We start from the raw sequence: 21,807 nt of genomic DNA, 5'->3' as shown, positions 1-21,807 counted from the left end.
TAATTCTTGAACGGTGTGTGGATTGTCTTTTCTCCAAATGCGGCAATTTTGCTTGTTGACGTATCCATTCAACCAAAAATGCGCCTCATCACTGAAGAGAATTTTGCGCTATAAACAGTATAATTGAATATTGATTTTGAAAATAAATTTCCACAATTTGGAAACGTTGTTCGTCACAATTGATAATACAAAAAATTGAGCAAATGCAGATACAATTATTATAATATGCAAAGAATATTGACAACTCTCAATACTGTATGGGTTGAACATTACTTAGATTCCAATGAACAATGAAAAAATATTCAACTTTCACAGAGATGCGAAACAAAAATGTGTTTATATACAATGATATATAATACACACAGACGTGTTTGGCAGCCTTGTCGAGCCAATTTTATTTCTCTCTCCTTTTTCAGAATGCTATCAGGAAACCAAAGCGAAAAAATGGCGGATGCATTGAAACTGACTTTGTTTCACAGAAAAATACAAGACTTTATTTTTATCGCGATAACATATGTGTTTTTATATACTAATCGCATCGAAACTAAATTATCTAGACTTTGTCAAGGTAGATTTATGATACAAGCCTTCAAAGTCGAGATATGCGATGAACAAGTATTTCCGAGCGTTCCAATTTTCAGCAGTTCTTCAGTCAGAAAAAATACAACACGAAACGGGAAAATAGCAAAAAACCTACCACTTTACGGTACTGTCCTCAGCCCTTAATGTTGATTTTGTTGATAGGTTAAGCTTCAATAGCAATTCAATTGAAACGTGCACCGTTTCAAAGAGTGTAAGACAGATCGTAATAAAATAAAAATGATTATTAACATAAGACATTAAGCGATTAGTTTCAACCAAAACCCTCTAAAAGATCATATTATTGGTTCCTGATAAATTTTCACACATTCAATCGTACACAAAGTGCATGTACAGGTAGTTTACTTTAGTTCGACTAAACTCCTCTCAACTACTTCATCAATTGGACGACTTAAGAAACTTTTATTTTCTCTAAAGAACTCGACACTTTATGATTTTTAGGCTGATAGTTTTACAATTTACACACCGCTTCTACAAAAGCTCAAACCCTCATCCAACGATCCACCTAAACATTGATCAAAGCAAACATTTCTGCTCACCTATGAAAGTTGACATCAAACAAGCTCATCTTGAAAACTACATGGCGGTTAATCGGTTATATTTGGCCCATTCTCATTTCAATTTAGTATATTCCAAATGGGTTAATTCTATGAATATATTGCTCTGTAGTCACCACCGCTGCGTCATTCCGGTGGGTGGTGAATTCGAGAGTGCACCGATCGGTTCGATCAAACCGATAAACCCTGCTAGTGGTGAATGAAAGAGAAACGAGTTATTTGCAACTATAGACAAAAGGAAAAATTTTGATTCTCTCGCTTGAATGAGAAAATGTGTAATGCCCCGATATGTGAATGAATGTTTTGCTGTTGGTGCTCGAGACTGAACACAACAACTACAACAACGAGTCTTGAGTTGAGATATAGCAGCAGCAGCAACGGAAAGAAGAAAAAACGGAGAGCGAGAGTGAGTTTAACCGTGTGTGTGTCTGTGTTATGAGTAAGCGAAGTGATGTTGAGTCAGTGACCGAGGAGGTGAAGAACGTGGGGTACTGGCAAACGGTCGCACCAGGCCCAAAACAGCAACAACTCAGCGTGTACGGCATTCTGCCCTCGGTAGGCCTCGGAAGCGGGCGCGCGTGCATATGTACGGAATCGGCGGTTTCAGTGTTAGAAGAAACTTAAGGCCGCGGTTGGAACGAACGGCCGAAAGTGGCGAACTTTCTTCATTCAGAGTGTCACAGTGCGACGGTGCTAGAACTACGCGGTGCCTGTGAAGCTGGCGCATTTCCCGTGCTGTAACAGAGGATAGCAGCAGTGTCACGGGGGTGTCCTAGAAAGTCGTGTGAACCTCGGAACGAAACGGTCGTATCTCGGTACTACACGCTAATGAACCGTGGGACGAGGAGCCAATTCCAGAGCAAGATTGCATAACAGTTGTCAATTCGAAATCTACCAAATTTTACAGTAGTTATTCAGCGAGATCAATAGTTACGTGAATTTTTATAGTCTTATCTGTGATCCAAGATTTTTTGTCTGCGAACAATTATTTTACAAGCATCAACAGTCCAACTCAGTGTCATAAAAATTTTATCTTAACGTGAAGTGAGCAGAAATATTGTACGACACGACAGTCTATTTTCGGTGCGGTTTGTTATTCCGAAGCGTAGGCCTGGCTCCAGTCGTGTATCACCTTGATTCGCAATCAACGACGATCAACCCAGTGCTGCACGTGTAGTAGTAGTGAGTAAATCCCACAGAAGAGTGTCGTCGAGATCGTTTGCGCGACCGAGTGGGATCAATCTGATTTACAATCTGTTCCGAAGCTATTCAGCGCCATCAACGATAAAGTGCTTGATCTCGACGTTCGACGAAAAAGAAAAAAAAAACGCGAAATATTTGAGTGCGAGTGCCCTCAAAAGTGCATATTCGAAAACCAAAGGTGCCTCGTTCCAGTGCTTACATACCTACAAATGAGTGCGAGTGAGTGGATTTGCTAATTGAAACAAACGGAATCAAAGTCAGCTAATATTGAAGGTGTTCCTTAACTCCGCGAGAAGAGCAATCAAAAGTGAATAGCCATTTGTAATTCTGCGTTCCACGCACGGTGTATCCGATTTCTGTCCAACTCCGTGTCGGAGTTCCAGTAACAACAAAGCAATCTTTCCACCGTACGCGAGATAAAACCCGAACGGGCCACATTCCAGCAGCATGACAGCTGGCCCTTTTAATTTGACCCGCAGCGACAACGAATCTGCCACAATGGGGAAACCGGTTCCTGGTACTACTGACTTATACGAATGAGAAAAAAAAATTGCATGGTTGGACTCGACGCTTGTGTCGGACGTTTCAATCTCGAAAAACAACCAAGAGACACCAAAAAAATTTCAGAGTATCATTATCCAATCTTCTCCCCTTTGATTCTTGTTTGGGACCATAAAGATGAGGCCATCAATCAGTATATTACCTTCATCATCATCATCATCATCAGTGCTATCATGCGACATTGCGGATCAATGCAGCTTTTTGTCGGACTAGCAACACTAAGCGTCTTGCTGGCAGTACGATAAATTGTACTACAGTACAGAAAAAAAAGTTAAATTATTCAATTTAAATCGATACTTCGTGTGTTCGATTCCACTACTAGTCCCCCGAACGAACGAAATGCTAGTTCGAAAATCGTGGCAAAAACTTTTGACCAGTTTGGACAGGAGCCATTCCAGTCAGGTTACAGACTTTTTTTTATTTTCACCTCTTCTGGGGCCGTGGGTTGACACGGGATTGTGTATGTATGTGTGTGTGTTGGTAGTGTCGAGGAATCACATTTTGCTCTCCGCAGAATGACTAAATGTTCGCAATAAAGTGACTTCGAAAAGGCGGTAATATTTATTCAAACGTGAAGTCATCACCGTGGAACCGATTCTTTCAATCGATGATACTGATGATGGTGGAAGATGGGATGATTCAACGGGGAACTGTAGGTTGATTTCAATGTGCAAAGGCAGTTCACACCTTAACTCGGATGTATTCATAAATAGAAAAAAAAAAATTATTTGAAACGTCTTTACAACTTCTTTCAACACGATTTCTTATTGATTCATACAAGTTTTGTTTCGTTAGCTGATGAGCGCATTGGTATTCCCACAAAGTTGCACCCTTGGACTTTTTCAAAAAGTTTCTTAAAATTTCATGAACACGTTTCTACTACTTTTGGATAGGTTTGAGTTTTATATGATCTTAATACAACTTCATTTTTTTGTACAAAACCAGTTGATATTTTACGTTCATCAATTTAAAATGAACTTGATGATTTGCCGGTGTGAGAATTCTAAAAAAGTCCTGATTAATGTATGATGCAAATACCTTTGACGTTATTATAAGCGCCTCAAATTAGGTCGAAGAAAATTGTTCTACTTTTTCTAATTAAGGCTTCAAGTACAGTTGAAAAGTTTGGTTCAAAACTAAAATAAAATTTACAAATAAATAAATCCGCTAAAGATAATTTGTAAGTTCCCCACTTTAAAGTTTTCTGCGTCAAAAGTTGATTGCTCTTCAAATTCGGCTTAAACAACTCAGCGAACATTAGTTGTTAAAATATTGTTACTGATAACATTTTCTTTAATACGTGTTATTATGGAACAATACGTAATTTTCTGTGATTATTAAATACGTAATTTCTTTGTTCCATTTGAGTCTTTCAACAGTTTTTTTTTTCAAAATGAAAGCTCTGAGTAAAAACAGGTTGATTCGATTTTAATCTCTAATAACTTAATTATTGTCCACATTTGAAGATTGTTTTAGAATTTAATAATCCATACACACTTGAAAAAAATCCCTGTAATTTTACATCTTATAAGATGCACATAAATGGAGCGTCGCAGTTCACGCAAATTCACGTGGAAGATCATTCAATATTGTGTCTAAAACTCCATGACATGAAATTCGTTGAATTAAAAAAATACTGATAGCAACCGCTGCGACTTGAACCGAGAATCATTGGATCGCATGTACGTCTGTTAATCGACTGAGCCACAGAAGTATACATCTGCTTGGTTGGTAAAAGGTGCATTTAAATTCATACAGTCGCACGCTAGCAGAATGCAAGTTACAGTCGAAGCCAGTAAAATTCAAGCTATTCTAACATTAAGTCATTACAAGTGAATTTTTCTGTCATTTGACAAATTAAGTCTTTTTGAATTAAATCGTATGAGGAATTAGGAGACCTGTAACAGTCACGTACCCAGAGGGGGGGCCCAAGGGGCCCGGGCCCCTCCAGAAATCAAAAACTGATATATAATTATTTAGAAGATCTCAGACAATAATGTAATACAATAACAGTTTCAGTGGAAAAGTTTAAAGTGTCTGTTAAAAACACCCGTAAAAGACACACCGAGAATTAGCTGTATAAGTAATCTTCAGTAACATTATTTTTTTATCTTTGGGCCCCTCCCGAAACGAAATCCTGGGTACGGGCCTGACCTGTAATATTCAATTTTTTCTAGTGTGTACCTTACATAATCTCTTAGCTTTTCTGCACTTACCGCTTATACTAGGATCACATAAACGTTAGCTAATTTTGAAAAGGAATATTTTATGAAGTAATAAAACAATAACAGTCACACTCCTCTTCGGCTCATCTGTGCAAAACAGTTCAGCTTAAACTGGTGGTACACCATAGCGGCTCAACATGATCCGCAGTACAAACGTAATAGTTTACATTGAATTTAATCGAAGTGTAATATTTTTACCGAAAACTCGAACGAAAATAGTTATTATTACTACTAATAGTTAATAGTTATTATTACTATGAATTGATTTCCGATATCGACACATTACCATTTCCAATATTCTTTACGTTTCGGCCTCGACCCGTCAGTGAAAAACAGTTTAAATTGAACTACTAGTTCGCCAAAGCGGTTCAATCCTAAATGGATAACAACTAGGGGTAGTTAATTGTTTAAAAGTGTAAATTTACATTTTAAATGTTACATTTCTATTGAAAGAAGAATTTTACTCTGTTGCTGAAAATTTATCCTTTTCTGTATTGGAGGTTCAATGTGTAGGTCTCACAAACCAGTAGTCATCTGTTCGAACCTCGAGCCAGAAGGACTCTTAGTGGCAGTATGACCGTAGTCATACAATGATTCTGTACGCTAAGAATCGACTGCGAAGTCTTTGGAACCCGAAAATCAAATTCCACGGCGAAAGAAGTCATAAGTAAAATACACTGGTGATGCAATATGAGGACTGGTCTCTTGAGGATAGGATGTCTGCGTGGCGCTCGGTTTCGTCTGTTCAACTAGGTTGCATCTTCGTGTGGTTCACATACAGGGCAGTTTAATTGGCAAAACGACTCTTCCTGTTAGACGAAGTTACGAGTTCGAGTCCTGTCTTTACGGTAACTTTTTCGCAAAATATTTATTTTGCTATAACATTCGTCAGTATTGTTTCAATATATTTTGTATTTCCCAGAAAAAAAATATTATGCAATTATGAAAATCCAACCGTGTCATATACCATTCGAATTCGTTCGTTCGTCGAAATCGCACAAAGTATGTGTGTATATGTGACATAAATATGCTTTTCACAAACTTTTCACAAACTTAGAGTCAAATTGAAGAAGGCACTGTAGTCCTATTATTTTTTTGCAAATTTCATTCGGATTCGACTTATGGTTTCGGAACTACAACGAAAAATTGCACATAATATGCTTTCCAGGACCGCTTTTACAGAAGGCCACGTTCCCCCGGGCCCACAATCTTAGAGGGTAAATATAGGATAACTTCTCAACAATAGCTAACGATTTTCTCTAGTTCACAGGTCTTGTAAGTTGGTGACCACACAAACTCACATCAAATATACCGGTCTTAAAAGTCCTATACCGTAATCACCGGAAATAGTGGCAAAAAATAGAAAAATTAAATTCACAAAATTTTCTCAGAAATTTTTCAACCGATTTCTACTAACTTTAATTCAAAAGAATGGTCTTTTGATACCATATGAAGTTTCTGGATTTAATCCGAATCCGTCTTTCGGTTCCGGAGCTATCGGGTGATGAGTGTTAAGAATGCCAGCATCGTTAAAGACTATTATGTAAAAACATAAAGAACTGCTCCAATTTGTAGGTTATGCCAGCTGCTAGCTAAACGAACCGATTTTGGTTATACCAGTTCTCAGTTTGTGGTTTTCCGGAAGTACCGGAAACGTTGGTCACACTCAAAAGGGAAACAGACTTAATTGTCTCAGAGATGACTGAATCGACTTTCACAAACTTAGACTAAAATGAAAGTCCTGGTGATCTCATAGGCTGTTTTTGCATTTTTTTGCCATTTGGAGCGAACATACAAAAACGTAGAAATTCATTCAAATTTAACTTAAAACTTTTGTAACTTGCAGGTTATGTTACTCTACTTGCTGAAGGGGTTTCTAACGAACGGATAATGAATGAGGTTGATCAATTTATAGCTTAGCTTAGCTTTTTTTTATCATTTATTTTACCCCATCTTTAACCATTTTGGTCATTCACCTTGGAGCTTAGCTTAGCTTAGTTGACCGCCCGTGAGTTTCTCATGATTGATCAGAAACCAGTTGAAATTGCATATTGAACCAAATGCATGATACTTGGGGAGTCGTAGATCATGCTCAACGTGCAACCTAAACTGACTTAGAACATGGACTGATCAATAACGTAAATGGCCACGATAATATTATCATGTGTTTATTGCTCTAGGTAGCCGGCTACCGAGAACACGTTGCAATTCTATCGCGTTTTGTATTAATATGTGCTTCCTACTAAAATACTGCGACGCTCCATTTATGTGCATCTAATAAGATGTAAAATCACAGGGTTTTTTTAAGTGTGTGCTTCTCCTATTAGTATTGCTGTAAACAACGCGGGATGACACACCATTACTGAAAAAATAAAATCAACACTCGCGGATGGGTTTGCTGTAGACCAATGATTTTCAGTTTGAATCACACAATTTACTTGTACATTTTCACACATTCCGTCTAAATTTGATAACACCGACAATGATATGCAGATGGCGCTTGGATCGGTTGACGTCGTTTAATTTTGGGCGTTTAAATTCGCATTAGTTGACATCGTTTATTTTTTCGGGCGGTAAATTCACACTCTCCGTCGCTTGAGCATTTTTTAGTTTCGAGAATCAGCAATATTTAATAAATAACACTTTTCACTCATCAACACACACTTGTCACTAGCACTCAAAATACCTGTTTCGATCAATCACTTCACTATAAGTTGTTTAACACATTGTAATTAGACTTTTTCTAGGGCAAACTTAAGCACCGTATCGTACTCCCAGTCATGCCAACTTTCTTTCTTTTTCTCAATAAATGAGGTTGATCAATTGGGTATAAAATCATATCGAGTTTCATATATGTATTTAATAATCAATAACATAAGCTTCAATAGTTTTGAAACACAATGCAAAGCAGTTATTTCTCGGTAGTTGAGGACGTCGGAATTATTTCCTTTTATGAATAATGAGAAAATATATGATTTCTTTCAGATATCTGGGAACGTATCTGAGTTTGAGGAGAAATTAAACAGTATCGATATTGGAAAAAGGAACAACCGATCAGATACCATCGAGCCCAGCATTCGACGATGATTTCAATTTAGAAAATCTAAAGACTGTCCCAGAAAGTATGGACGCACTTTGATTTCGCTGTAAATATTTCACAAGTGTTGGATATTCAAATTTTATTCGATACACTGATAATATTATACTACAACAACAGAATATTATTCTCAACATTTGCTACTTAGCCATTGTAGACTAGCTGGCGCACCTTCTTACGAACGTTCCTCATTAAATTCCGTACAGACTTGTTGGTGACAAGTTTTGACACTTTTTTCCAATCTTTTTCGCACTATTGAATGGTTTCGGCTGCCGAGACATGTTTTCTTAAGATGTGCCTTTGTTAATGCCCAAAATTCCTCAATTGATCGAAGTTGTGGGCAATCTGGTGGATTCATGTCTTTTGGGACGAAAGTGACATTTTTGGTAGTATACCATTCTACCGTTGATTTTGAGTAGTGGCAAGAAGCAAGATCTGGTCAGAAGACAACAGGGTCCTTGTGGTTTCAAATCATGGGTAGAAGTTGTTTTTTTTTAAACATTCTTTGATGTATATTTTGCTGTTCATTGAAGCAGTGGTGATGAAGGATTTCGAAATCTTATCGCAGCTACAAATTGCTTGCCAGATCATAGCTTTCTTACCAAATTTTTCGACTTCAATCGATGTCTCGGACTGGTTTAACACTTGCCCTTCTCGCACCGTTTAATATTGTGGTCCCGGCAAGGATATGTAATCGAGTTTCACGTAGGTTTCGTCGTCCATGATCGAATCCACGGCCTGATCGATGCTTCTTGTTTCGGACTAAGTTTTGGTTGTTTCTGCTTCTTATAGGTTCGAAGATTCAAACGTTCTTTAGCACGAAGAACATTTGACTTCGGAGTGACCACTTTTTTGGCCACATCTCGAACTGAAACCTCCTTCTTTCGCTCGAACGCCTTCAGTACACGTTTATCCAACTGAGGGTTAGCAGGACCTTTTTTTCGACCCGTTTTCGGTTTATCCTCAGTAGGTCAATCTTCACCGAACTTCCTGATTGCATTTCGCACGGCTTTTTCACTTAATCCTTCCATTTTTGCTATCTTTCTCAGTGACAGTCTGCGTTTTGTGCACCATTTGTACAAAATTTTTCGACGTTGTTCTGCTGAAAGTCCACGCATTTCGAAACAAACTTATGAAAACGAATAAACAGCTGCACAAGTGGTTAGAGAAGAGTGTAAACAACAGGACGCAGCCATAAAAATTGACAGATTCTGAACGATTGCGAAATGGCAGCGGTTTTTGGCTGCGTCCATACTTTCTGGGACAGTCTTTATTGCCGGTGCCATCATTCAAAATCATGAATTCATGCCTTATTATCCAGGATTTCATGAGCAAAATGATTGATATCAACGACCTCGACGATGCGGCGGGACAGTCAGGGACATCCAGCAAATGAAGAAATGCGCTGATTGCGTGTTCGTTTTCACTGTACGGTTGCTAATGGGCTCTGTCGAGAGGAACATTCGAGATTTCGTTCGAACTGCATGCATAGGGCACTGGTCTTACAACCCAGTTGTCGTATGTTCGAACTCTGACCTGGAAGATTGTTAGCGACAGTTGGCTCGTAGCGTTCGTTTTGTACGCTATCAATCGGCTGTGAAGTCGTTTTGAAACATAAGGTCAAACCTCACAAAAGGAATGTAATACCACGGCTTTGCTTTACTGTGATGCAATAATTAATTGACTTTTCAAACTTATGGAATCGCGAATTATCGATCTTTTTATGTATACAGAACTTACTTTAAGCCAGCATTTAGCTCCAGGTTTCACCAGTCTATTTCATGAAGTGATAAACCGAAAGTCGGAAGAATCTTCGTCCTTTTTGAGAATCGTTTTTTTTTTCGAATAATTACTGACAGATTGATGCATCCATTGTGACAACTCTAAAACCAAGTGAGTTCTTCTAGGCCATCTGAAATGTCATGGTGTCATCACATCCCTTTTAGAATTCTGTTCAACAGCTTCGAGCGTAGAAACAATTTACCTTAGCAAAATATCAAAGAACTGTTGGTTTCATCGATGCTTGATAAAGTGTTTCAGTAAATAATGCTGAACGAAAACATAATTATTATTCACCAAACCGTGTTTGTGTTTGTTTGATGCGTGCACCGAGCGCCGATTCCCTTCATGTATTTAGGAACCTCCGTTAACTGAACAAAGAATGAATTTACGTATAATCAGTTCACGACTGCGGATGCATACAGCGAACAGTCAGTCAGTCAGTCAGTGTTTGCTAGTAATGACAAAATAATTACCGCATTCATTCGACGTTTGTGTTACGCGCTACAGAGATGCAAATGCCTCATTACTCGTACGTACATGCACACATCAATTCTGCGCAGTTCACCCACAGAGCACTGCTTCCAAGGGAGATATACCGGGGGTGTCACCATTCACCGTCGCTGGGAAAAAACAAACCGCACAATTTATCTGGCACTTTCGTTCGATCTGACTGCACAAGAATAGAAAGTGAATTAAATCGGACCTCGCCTGACTCACCCGCCCGATTGGGCAAAAGGTTCGGTTACGTGCGTTTTCCCCCCCCCCCCCCCCCCACACCTGAATCTGCTGATGCAAGTTGTAGGTACGTTTTTCGAATTCTCCGCGTGGTCTAGCTGACCGGTGTGCGCAACCAGTTTTTGACTTATCGACATTCTGGCTGTCGACAGCAGGTTGAGTCCGGCTACGAGTTGTACGAACATAGAACACACCAATCTCCGAGCTAGCTTAGCTCACCAAAACGAACGAGCCAAGTGGTGGCGCGGGAGGCTTAAGGGGAAATTAAAAAAAAGCTGGCCAATACGATTCTATTATTACTGCTCGGTTTTGTGTTGCATGTGAAAACCGCACTCGCTGCTAGATGCCAGAGTGCGGAATGTTCGGCCACGATGGCCGCTACCGGGCGCGGGCGCGTTCGAATCCGACTTGCTCGTCGAATGAGCCCGCGTGGTTGTAAAAGTTGTTCTCTTTCTCCCTCTGGGTCATTTCCGGGTGCTAGCTTTAATGCCTGCGGTTTGTTCTACTTTGCAGCGGGAAGAAAGAAATTACCTGCTGCTGAAGGCAATCAGCAATCAAATAACAAACGGATCGAGTGGAAATTGAGTTCCGCAATGAGGACTGGTTCTGTCTGGCGAATAATTGGCAGTTAACACGGTTGCGCTTGTGTGTGTGTGCGGTGTAATCACGGTCGCTGTGAAGTTTCGTTTCTAGTAACCGCTTATTCACAGCGTTTCAACACGAACAAAGTTGATTTTCGAGCAGTTCCAATTCGCTACTCGATTGAATGTTTTTTTTTAAATCGCTTCTCAAATCAAATATGGGAAATGATTCACGTCAGACGTGGCATCGTTAGTCATAAATAAAACAAACTCAAGCCAACCTGTTCGAGCACGAAATCCTAAATCAATTAGTCACTGATGATCGTTTCGGAACTGATTGAAGCTTCATATCTCATTTCTATACTACTCCGACAAGGCAACTAATGGTTGCATGGTTGAAGCCACACGCGTGTAACAAAGTGCACCTTCCCTGCAACTCTAGTTGAGACATAATCCAATTAAAGGTGCTATACTGAAGCTCCGCAGTTCAAGCGGTTCCGCATCTGATGCCGCTAGACCGAAAGCATGCGGATGTGACATGACTGTTCATATTTTGCTCTTCTTGCCATCGTCGGGAACAAACAAACCAAACATATCGCCTGGCTGGTCCAGAGTTTGAGAATACGATACTAATTGAATCGTCACTGTGTGTAACTTCAACTGTAACGAAGTGATCAAGGCACGTTGTGGCGGTGCGTGCCTCAAAGTAGATACCCAACTCCGACAGCTGATAGCAACACACAGACTTCGGTCATCGTTCGCGCGCTGCCGGACTTACCGAATGGACCGAACCGGAACAACAGTGCTGCGTTGTTGCACACGGCAACCGCAATAGGGCAAATTCTGCCAATTTAAAAGCCATACATTCGTCCCTGTTTTCCATTATTCAATTAGTGCTTGTTTATATTGATTACGGTCAATTCTTCACTCCTTACGGAACCCGGGACGGCTCGCTTCGTGGACGAGTGAAGACGAACGGGCTCGCGCAATTGCGAATCAAGACTTTGACTCGCTTTTGTTGTAGTCCTCGTTCGTCCGGACTGTGAAGGTCGACCGAAAGGCGGACGACATTTATGCTAAGTTCGGTTAGATTAGAATTACAAATTTGGAGCTCAGTTCCAACTGGAACCGGTTCTTAAGCACTCTGCTGCTCTGCTTATTTCAAGCAACGACGCTGAGTGCAGGTATGATTGATTTTCTTAGAATGTAGATGCGGCGGGTGGCAGCGGCTGCCGATGAAATGCACCGATAAGCCACCGAGGGGACAAATTTGTGTTTTTGGGTCAAAACTAGGCCGTTGAATTATTCATGGTGCAATTTTTTGATTGAACGAATCGTCCTAGAGTCGCATGCTCTCCAGAGCCATACACCAGGGATTTGGCTGCTCATTTTCGATGCTCGTAATGATGGTACGCAATGCGACTGGTCGAAACTTCAATCTAGGTCGCTGGTATACGTTTTAATGCAGACAAGCTTGGAATTTGATTAGTACTGCGAGTTGACAGGCGCGATAGGCTGGCCGTCGTTTTATTGCTGAATGATTTATTCCGAAGTGAGGCAGAGCAATAATAGTAAACATATGGGCTGAAAAGTCGCGGGCCTAACAAAGAGAACAAAATTAATTTTATTCATCAACGTAATCCCCATCGACAGCAACGGAATCATTCTAGTGCTGCTCTAACATTTCAATTCCACTTTTGTAGAACGATTTATCTTTTATCCCAAAATAGGCCTCAGTTTCAGCGATAACCTCTTCATTCGTGCGAAATAGCCAGTAGTCGCTGGGAACCAAATCTGGCGAATACGTTAGATGTGGGACCATTTCGAAGTTCAATTCATGTAGTTTTGCCATTGTTTCGATTGACTTGTGACATGGTGCGTTGTCTTGATGAAATGATTTTACGATGTCGATCGTTTCGCCGAATGCCATTTCGCTAAAAATCGTTTCACCGAATGGGTTGATTGTATGTCAACAAACGGACGTGAATTCCAATTATGATACTAAAACAATTGAAGAATTCACCGAACGAAATGACTCTTTCGGCGAAATGTCATTCAGCGGAATGTCATTCGGCGAAACGGTTTTCGGTGAATTGACCCTGATCCCTAAATAGCATTGGCTGTTCAATTAGAACTGCTACTGCACTAATGAAGAGAAGACTAAATTTGAACAAAATTTTTTGTGTCAAATTTAAGTTAGAAGGGTAGACAGGCAAAATGGTAAAGCAAAATATCCAATCCAAAAAGCAAAGCCTTGCTATAATATTCTTTCTGTGGAATTTGACCATTCTGTCTCAACAGAATTCGCAGTCGATTCATACTGTACACAATAATTTCATGGCAGTGCTATGCTTTGAACTGCTAAATCACTTTTATTCAAATGGTTTAAAAAAAAACGTGCTTAATCCACCTAGCAGTGAGATGATACCTTTTTTTATCAATCCTCATGTGTTTTTTGCACGAATATTCTTCGGTGTTTCAGTTTTCATGACATTATTCTAATGTCCGTCGTTCTAAGTGGCAATTTGAGATTTTAATCACTCATTACTCTGTTATGTCGAAACTGCAAATCGGATCGAATTTGAATCCAAAAGTGTAAAAATCGATTAAACATTCCATGATATGTCGAAGTAATTTCCACTTTAGAGTTTAGGGTAATTTAAGGAACTTCCAGAGCTGGTATTCTTAGATTTCATTTGAATCTTAGATCGGTTCAGCCATCTACGAGAAAAATGAGTTTAAGTTTAAATTTCGTTTCACATGTCATCCTGTAGTTGTAGGGGTCGGAACCAAACACATAATTCAGGAACCTTGTTTGGGAGTATACCACTTCTCATATGAATCCGAGTTTGTAGAAAACGGTTGAGTCATCTCCGAGAAAAATTGAGTGAAATTATTTGTCACACACGCATTTGCTGATCTCGACGAGCTGATTCGAATGGTATATGGCTGTTATGTTCTTCCAGCATTTAGCTGTAAGTAGTTTAAATCAATATAATTATGGAATTGCTTTCAACTCGAAAATTCTGCCATCATCTGGTTTACATATGTCATATTCGAACGAATATGTTGCCAAAAACGAACCGTGTCAAAATCGGTCCGAGGCAAAAAGTCATGAAAAAAGATGCTGCACACAGTCTTTTTGGTACTTTGAAACAATTGTATGTCACAGTATAAAAAATCGTGTTTCACGTTGCTCCCAAGCATTGCTTTTTCATACAGCGCTCAAAACTTCTACTGCTGGAATAGGGGAAAAAGTCGCCTTCACAAAAATTTCGATATCTCTGTTCAAAATGGACGGGTTTTACCAATCTATGGCTTGTTGGATAGCTATCACCGTGCGAAATCTAAGTTTGGAAACATATTCTGTTTTCAAGGTCAAATGTGACAGATACTGTCAAAAAACTGAAAATTTTGACATAAAACTTCGTATAACTCAAAAAGTAAACATCCGATCTCAAAACCATTCAATAGCGTTCTGGGTGACGGGGAAACCTTTCATTTGCGACTAGTTTGATCAAAATCGGCCCAGCCATCTCTGAGATCTCGACCTCTTAGTTGACAACACACATACACACACACGGACATTTGCTCAGTTCGTCGAGCTGAATCGATTGGTATATGACATTCGGCCCTCCGGGCCTCGGAAAATTTTTCTAAAGTTTGAGCGAATTCTATACCTATTTTTTATATTTATAAAAAAAGGTAAAAAACAGTTGCAACATGTGACCGAGCGTTGTCGTGATGGAAAATTACGGAATTATGTCTGGTCTCATATCCTGGTTGATTTCTCTGCAATACCCTCTTTAACCGTTGTGCACTCGAAAAAAAAAACACCTTTAACCACCCGAATGGGTACCCGGGTACCCATTTTTTTAAATCGCTGTAAGTTGAGCATTTTTCAACCGATTGAAGTAATTTTAGCACTGTTGGATTCAGGAACTTAAGCTCTTTGGGATTGGTACCCATAAAGATGGACATGGTGCTCCTGGTTCCCAGGAACCCGGATATCCTAAATGAGTTCCGACATCGAGGCATTTATACACGGATTTCACGTATTTTTGTAATCTTATCTAAGAATTGCTATATGAAATCAAGTGCTATGCTGAGTTGTTATGTTTATATATTTCAGGGGGCATCCGTTATGTACGTAACATAAAATTTTGAATTTTTCTACCACTCCTTTCCCCCTTTGTCGAGCATTTCTCAATCTTTTCACCATGTATTGTCACGTATTTTTGAAACCTCTCCCCCCTAAACGCGTGACGTACTTTATGTATGTTCCCTTATATACTTCACTTTCTTATCTTCAGTTTGAAAATTATTATGTACTTCAGGCCTATTGCGAGGAGCACGCAATACAATTTTTAATTCTGGCAACAAACATTTCGAAACATCACGAAGTTACTTCCCAAACAGTTTCGTTCTCATTTATATTTCCTTTTTTTCGTTCTATGAGAGTAAGTCCAGAATAGGCCAACTACCCTTTAGATGACGTCATTTTTCTACAAAAGGTTCATTTTGGTACGGCCTTTCTCAAATAGCTGGTTTGGAAAAGTTTCAAATTAGTAAATGACATTTATGGTGGAAAACACAAGTGTCGGAACATTCTACGGAAATCCGGATTAACGGGAACCAGAAGAACCTACTACAGCAATATACACGGCCATCGAAAAGTGGATAAATTTCTGAATTTACCCGTACTGAAAAAATTCAAATCGGATGGAATTTGCCTTAGTTACAAGCATTTTTATTTGTGGGTACCCGGGTACCCATTCGGGTGTTTACGTAATAAAAAAAATTTGAGCCCCCCCATTCGACCCCCCTTACTGTAAAATGAAAAGTCAAAGCATGAGAAGTTATGGTCCAACTAGTTCTTGGAATTGACCGAATTGCAGAATCTTAGTTTAAACCTAACTCAGAAATTTCTTATTTTGAAATTCGAAAAGGTACCCGGGTACCCATTCGAGTGCATAAGGGTTAACAAAAACTACGAAGGACTACGCCGTCTTCGGCCATGTGAATCCAATTTATATATCAGCGTTCGAATATTGTTGTTGTTAAATTGTGATTTATGCTCAATCGACATAGCTGAACTCGGCGGGGTTGTGAGTTGTGTAAGTCGGATTAATATGGATGATGCTCGTACCACCTGCCAACTAGTAGACGAAGCGAATGAGTAACATGCTTAGATGGTTTCGTTGTACGTTGAAACAATGAAAACAATATGGGAAATATTGTTGTGGGTGCAACCAGAGGCAGCATATAAGCCTTTAATTATGGTGATTCCATTATTCAATATGAAATACCGCTCGCAACAATCTCGGAAATTGAAAACCTACCAGAGTGCAAATGATTTTGATAGCAGCCTACACAAAGCATAATCCCCGAACGTAAAGTAATTTAAAAGAATAAAAAATTTGTTGAAACTTCCTTCACTAACTATCAACACATTTTCTAGTCTTTTTCTTCCAATTTGTATCCATTCTATCGAATAACTCATGAATGGACGGTAGCTGCAACGCTCTCATCATCAGCGCTTCCAAATTGGCTCTAAGACCCGCTACCCCAACTCATCCCATTTCCATAGCAACGAGAACGAAGCTTCGAGTTCGAGTAGCACAACGGCTGCCGAGCCATGAAACTTTGATTAACCCATCCGGTGTTGCTTTATGATACTGGGTCCGCCCGACCATTTTTGTTTTGGGCCGTCTCAAAGTAAATTACCTTGGCATAAGGCCGTCGACTAACGAATGCGCCCCGAGTCCCCGGTGTTGGTCGGTTGAATTGCTGCACTTCGAACGAACGAACCCGGTCAATTTTGCCATTTGCTCACTTGACACTTCCACGGCCGCTGGCGACGACCAGGCTCCACAAAAATCACTTGACCGTATTGGTGGGAACTACATTTTTCAAATGTCATATTCTCTGTAACATTCAATTGTTTTCTTTTTTTTCTCTCATTCTAGGGTTGATCGATAGGTGCATATGCAAAAACCGACCAACCCATCTTCCTTTGGTGCGCCTGAGCTCCATTTGAACAATCGCGTTTCCCTCTTGGTTGCATTCATGTGGGGGTAGTTTTGAATTGCAATTTATTAGTCTGTTGTTGTGTTTCCAGCTGCGGCCTGCCAACCGAACGAATTCGACCGGTCTTCGTCGGGTCGTGCTGTCAATTTGATACGGTTCGAAGTTGAAACTGATCGGCATGTTATTTTTTGTTGCTATATTCTATTGGGCAATAAGTATCCGAAATGCGCGTTTGACCTTCGGGCGCCTTTTTGCACACGCCGGCGATTGAGGATATGAGTACAGCTGTCAGATGTCAAGGAGAGCGTGCTTCCCAGAGTGGAACGCAGCAGACTTGATCCGTTTTTCATTTCATGTAAGGTAACCGTAGCTACACTCGTCTGTTTTTAGCTAGCTGTTACAACTAGAGCTAATAAAAGTCATTGTCATAGACTCAAAATATACAAAAGTGACGAAAAACTTACTCAGTCTTTTTTTAGGGCATTTAGAGTTTTTTTTTATTTAACATTATATCTATAAAGGTATTTGAGTCGCCAAACAGAAATGCAGAAGTTCACTTTATTACATTTACCAAAATTTCAACAATTATTTCAAAGCGCAATGACTATTGTTATGTCACTCACGAAGCAGTGTGACAATTTGCTGCAGTTTGTGATAAGCTAAAGGCTCGTAGTAATAACCAACCGTTTTGTTTTGAATGTATATATTTATTTATTTATTTATTTCGTCAAGCAAATGTAGACTACATATAAATTGTTTACAATGTTCACTTACATACTACGCATTATTTCTACGACAAAGCTGAGATTTGATTTGATTTTTAGACATAGTAAGGTCAAGATGTTCGTTTTTACGATTTAACTCCGACTCTTCAGTGCGTACACGCTGAAGAAATTTTCCAGAATTCGGTAATTCTTACCGAATTTTCAATAGTTGACCGTTCGGTAATTGAATTGATTTCTGAGCACTCGATAATATAGATACCTCTGAACTGACAAACAGTTACCGACCAATTCTGTAAATTCAATTATATCATTTAACTAATGGTTCCATAATTATTCGATTTGATAAGGATGGTCTATTTAAAAGGCTGTTCGATTTTTATAAAATAATAAAACTTTTCTTTTTATGATTTTGTTTTTCGATTTGGATATGTTTATTCTTTCATTTTCACAGTAACGAGTGAAGAAATTTAACTGTAGTCGTGCTTCGGCTTCGGTGTAGAAACAACACAAAAATTCTCCGAGAAAAGTAGGTGCACTTATTTTAATATTTTTTGCACATTTTACCCCATAATTCCGAGACCGGAGAACGGATGCAAACAATATTCAGAAATTTTGTGTGAAACTACATGAATTTTAATTTGAATCTAAGTTTGAGAAAATCGATTCAACCATCTCTGAGACAAGTTAGTGCAAACACTTAAACACACACTGACATTTTGCGTACTCAACGAACTAAGTCCGGGCTTCGGTTCGAAAGTCGGTTTTAACAGTGATTGCATAACCTTTCTATATGGGAAAGGCAAAAAAATATTAAAATCGCTACTCTGCGCGTTTCGTCTTCGACTCGTCGGTGCAGAGCAGTTCAAATTAAACTGCTTAGTGCAAACTAAAACAGTTCAATTTGAACCGCTAGGCAGACGTTAACACTATTTGCGGAACATTTTTTATATTTCTCCGAAGCACAGTTTCTTTCCTGACGTCCCGAAAGAAACGAATAGGCTGATCAACTGGGCAACAGAGCTAAAAAAGTCATTTTCATTGACTGAAAAATAGACGAAAATGACAAGAAATTACTGTCACTCTCAGTTTCGCTTGCAAACGCTGAGAACGAAATCCATGTCCAGTCAATGACAGAAGCGGGACAGTAGTTTCAAAATTGTGTTTTTTCTTTCATTTGCCCTTTCAGTCATTTGCAGTTTTCAGTGAAAATCCCATAGTATGCAGTGTCGATATTCAACCAAAGCTGTGAGAATTGAAAACGACAGAAAAAGGTTTCACAATAAGTTTTAAATGTTGGTGCTAGAATTTGTAGTAGTTTTGGTTTCCAAAGAAGTTCTGAGATGTAATTACTTCGATTTGCCATATTTCAGTCGCTTTTTAAAGCCAAGCGTCACATATTTTCAATACATCGATGAAAGAATGAGAATTCAAATTCTGCTGTTGCTACCTGAAGATGTTAGTTTGGTTTCGTCTTGTCACAGAGGAAAGAGTGACGTTGGCAATCATGCTCTCTCATTTTTTCGATGAGAAACTAAAATGCTTCGTCTCTCTTCATTTGTTCTGGTGTCGGTCATTTACGAATGAGACAGTAAAACATTGAAAATGAGACTGCTGGAATGGTTTCTTTCATTGAGAATGCGTGACAATTTTAAGCTCTGCTGGGCAATGTAAAAAGTGTTTCGCAAATAGTGTTAACTATATATCAAACGATTGATTACCGGTGCACGTTAATCAACACTCAAACCATAAATTATTCGCGATTAAATTTTATTACAATTTAATTTTCATTGATTGTCGTATTTACCGAAGTTTACTTATTGAAAGTTAATTTTACCGTACGAATGATACACTCTTAGAAAAATGAAATTTACGGTTGACGTTAATTCGAACATGCCGTAATTTCTTCGGTAAAGAAACAATGTTTGTTTTTGTATCGATTTAAACTTTAGCTAAATTAACTGTGCAGTTTAAGATATGACCTATCTTGGCATGCTTTAAATTGTAAATTTAAATAAATTACGACGCTCATTTTATGTGCATCTATAAAAACGTTAATTTACACGACTTTTCTGAGTTTGTATATTTTTATCGTACACGGGGACCACTTTGATTTACCGCATCCATTTTTTTTGACATAACTGATAGTCCGCTAACAGTTTTCCGTAATGTTAGTTAATTTGAATTTATGTTGTAGAAATTCGGTTTTTTTTTCATTAAAAACCACCGAATATCGAAATCAAATGTCATGCTGTTTGTACTGTGGAAGCATTATTTTCTCCTAGCGTTCGTCTTGGTAAATTTGAGCGTTTATTGTATGTTTCGAAAAGAAAATAGACGACCGTAATCCACAGGTACAAATAGCTTACCATACCAATGCTTTCTATACAAATTTTTCCAACGTTACCGAACACTCCATGCTGTCTAGATCCTCGTTCATCGATTTCCTATAGTGTTGAAAATATAAACTAATCTTTTTGTATGAAAGTTTGTATGTTTCCAGAGAGTTTCTAGCATCGATTCGCTAGATTTCGGATTGATCAACTTTTTTGCCAGATTCCGCGGTGATATCGACCGGTTTCACTTGAAGTACGCCACTACTCATCTAAATTTGATTGGCTGGGGCCAGAGTTTCTTTCAGATATTGGCAAATCCGAAAAAATCCTTGCCAAACTTATTGATGATATTTTTCACGCTTACTCTACCTCATTTTGCTATTTGGTTATAACATGTAGGATGTTTCGAAAAGTAAATTACGAGGTCTGTTCAAAAAGTTCCCGGAATTTTTTAATTGCGCGCGTCTGGAGAGTCCAGCGGTCAAAATTTTTTTTTATTGTGTTGGTACATATGTCCCTAATGTATGGTGAAATTTTCAGCTGTATTCATTGTTTACATTCTGTCTTGTAGCGGCTGGTGTAGACGTGTTTTTTGAGCTCGGCGATTTTTGTCTTGGTGACGTTGGGTGCTTCCACGTGGACGATTGTGCGTTTGTTTCGACATCATAACCGTACACCCATGTTTCATCACTTTGGAACTTTTTGAACAGACCTCGTATTTTAAAATGGCTTAATCTTCTTTAGTGTATTTTGCACTAACTAACAGCTGTACAATGGATTGGTTTCGGTACGATGAATCGTCTCAAGGATAAGTAGAATTGATCTGGATACATGAAAAAAAACCTCCCCAATCCATGAAATTTCAGAAACCGAAAAAAATGGTTGATGCCAACAGTCTTAGAATTGCATGAAACGTCGAGATTTAGTGTCCCAGAAAGTCGATTTCTTCAAAAAAAAAATTTTTGAGATAGTGTCTCGACGTTTCATGCAATTTCAAGACGTTTGACATCAAATAATTTTTTTTTTTAATTTTGGAAATCTCATGGACTCCCTCCCCCCTATGGTAATTTTTCAAGATCGAAAATTTTCCAACCTTAACCGCTGAGTAGCACCCCTTTCCTATGTCCGATTTAGCTCAAATTTTGCATGGGGATTTTTTTCGAGGTACTTAAACTTTGGAACAATAGCACTTAACTAAATTAATGGGTGATCCCAAAATATTGGCACCCTTATATACATTAGAGCGATAAAAAACAACGTGTTTTGTCGGTTACGTAACTTATACCATTATATCTCCGGAGCCAAAAGTCACAGCCATTTGATATTCGAACTTGATCAATGGCCCAATAGTAGCCTTCAAACGAGTCTAAGCGTGTTA

At 38.9% G+C, this 21,807-nt stretch overlaps 1 protein-coding gene across 21 annotated transcripts in view; it reads left to right on the top strand.

Moving 5' to 3' along the window:
• Positions 1-1,664: 1,664 nt before the first annotated feature.
• Positions 1,665-21,807, top strand: part of LOC131439075 (serine/threonine-protein kinase MARK2-like) — a 143,548-nt gene continuing 123,405 nt past the window's right edge. For 8 of the 21 annotated variants that reach the window (XM_058609642.1, XM_058609641.1, XM_058609634.1 and 5 more), the window contains exon 1: positions 1,667-2,667. The gene's annotated coding sequence lies outside the window, so the exon portion shown is untranslated. Of the gene's footprint in view, positions 2,682-21,807 lie in introns of all 21 variants that reach the window. The other 13 variants (XM_058609636.1, XM_058609635.1, XM_058609632.1 and 10 more) reach the window with 7 other exon arrangements.

Source organism: Malaya genurostris, chromosome 3 (assembly GCF_030247185.1).
Source record: "Malaya genurostris strain Urasoe2022 chromosome 3, Malgen_1.1, whole genome shotgun sequence".
NCBI classification, from domain to species: domain Eukaryota; kingdom Metazoa; phylum Arthropoda; class Insecta; order Diptera; family Culicidae; genus Malaya; species Malaya genurostris.
This window is presented reverse-complemented; position numbering and strand designations above follow the sequence as displayed.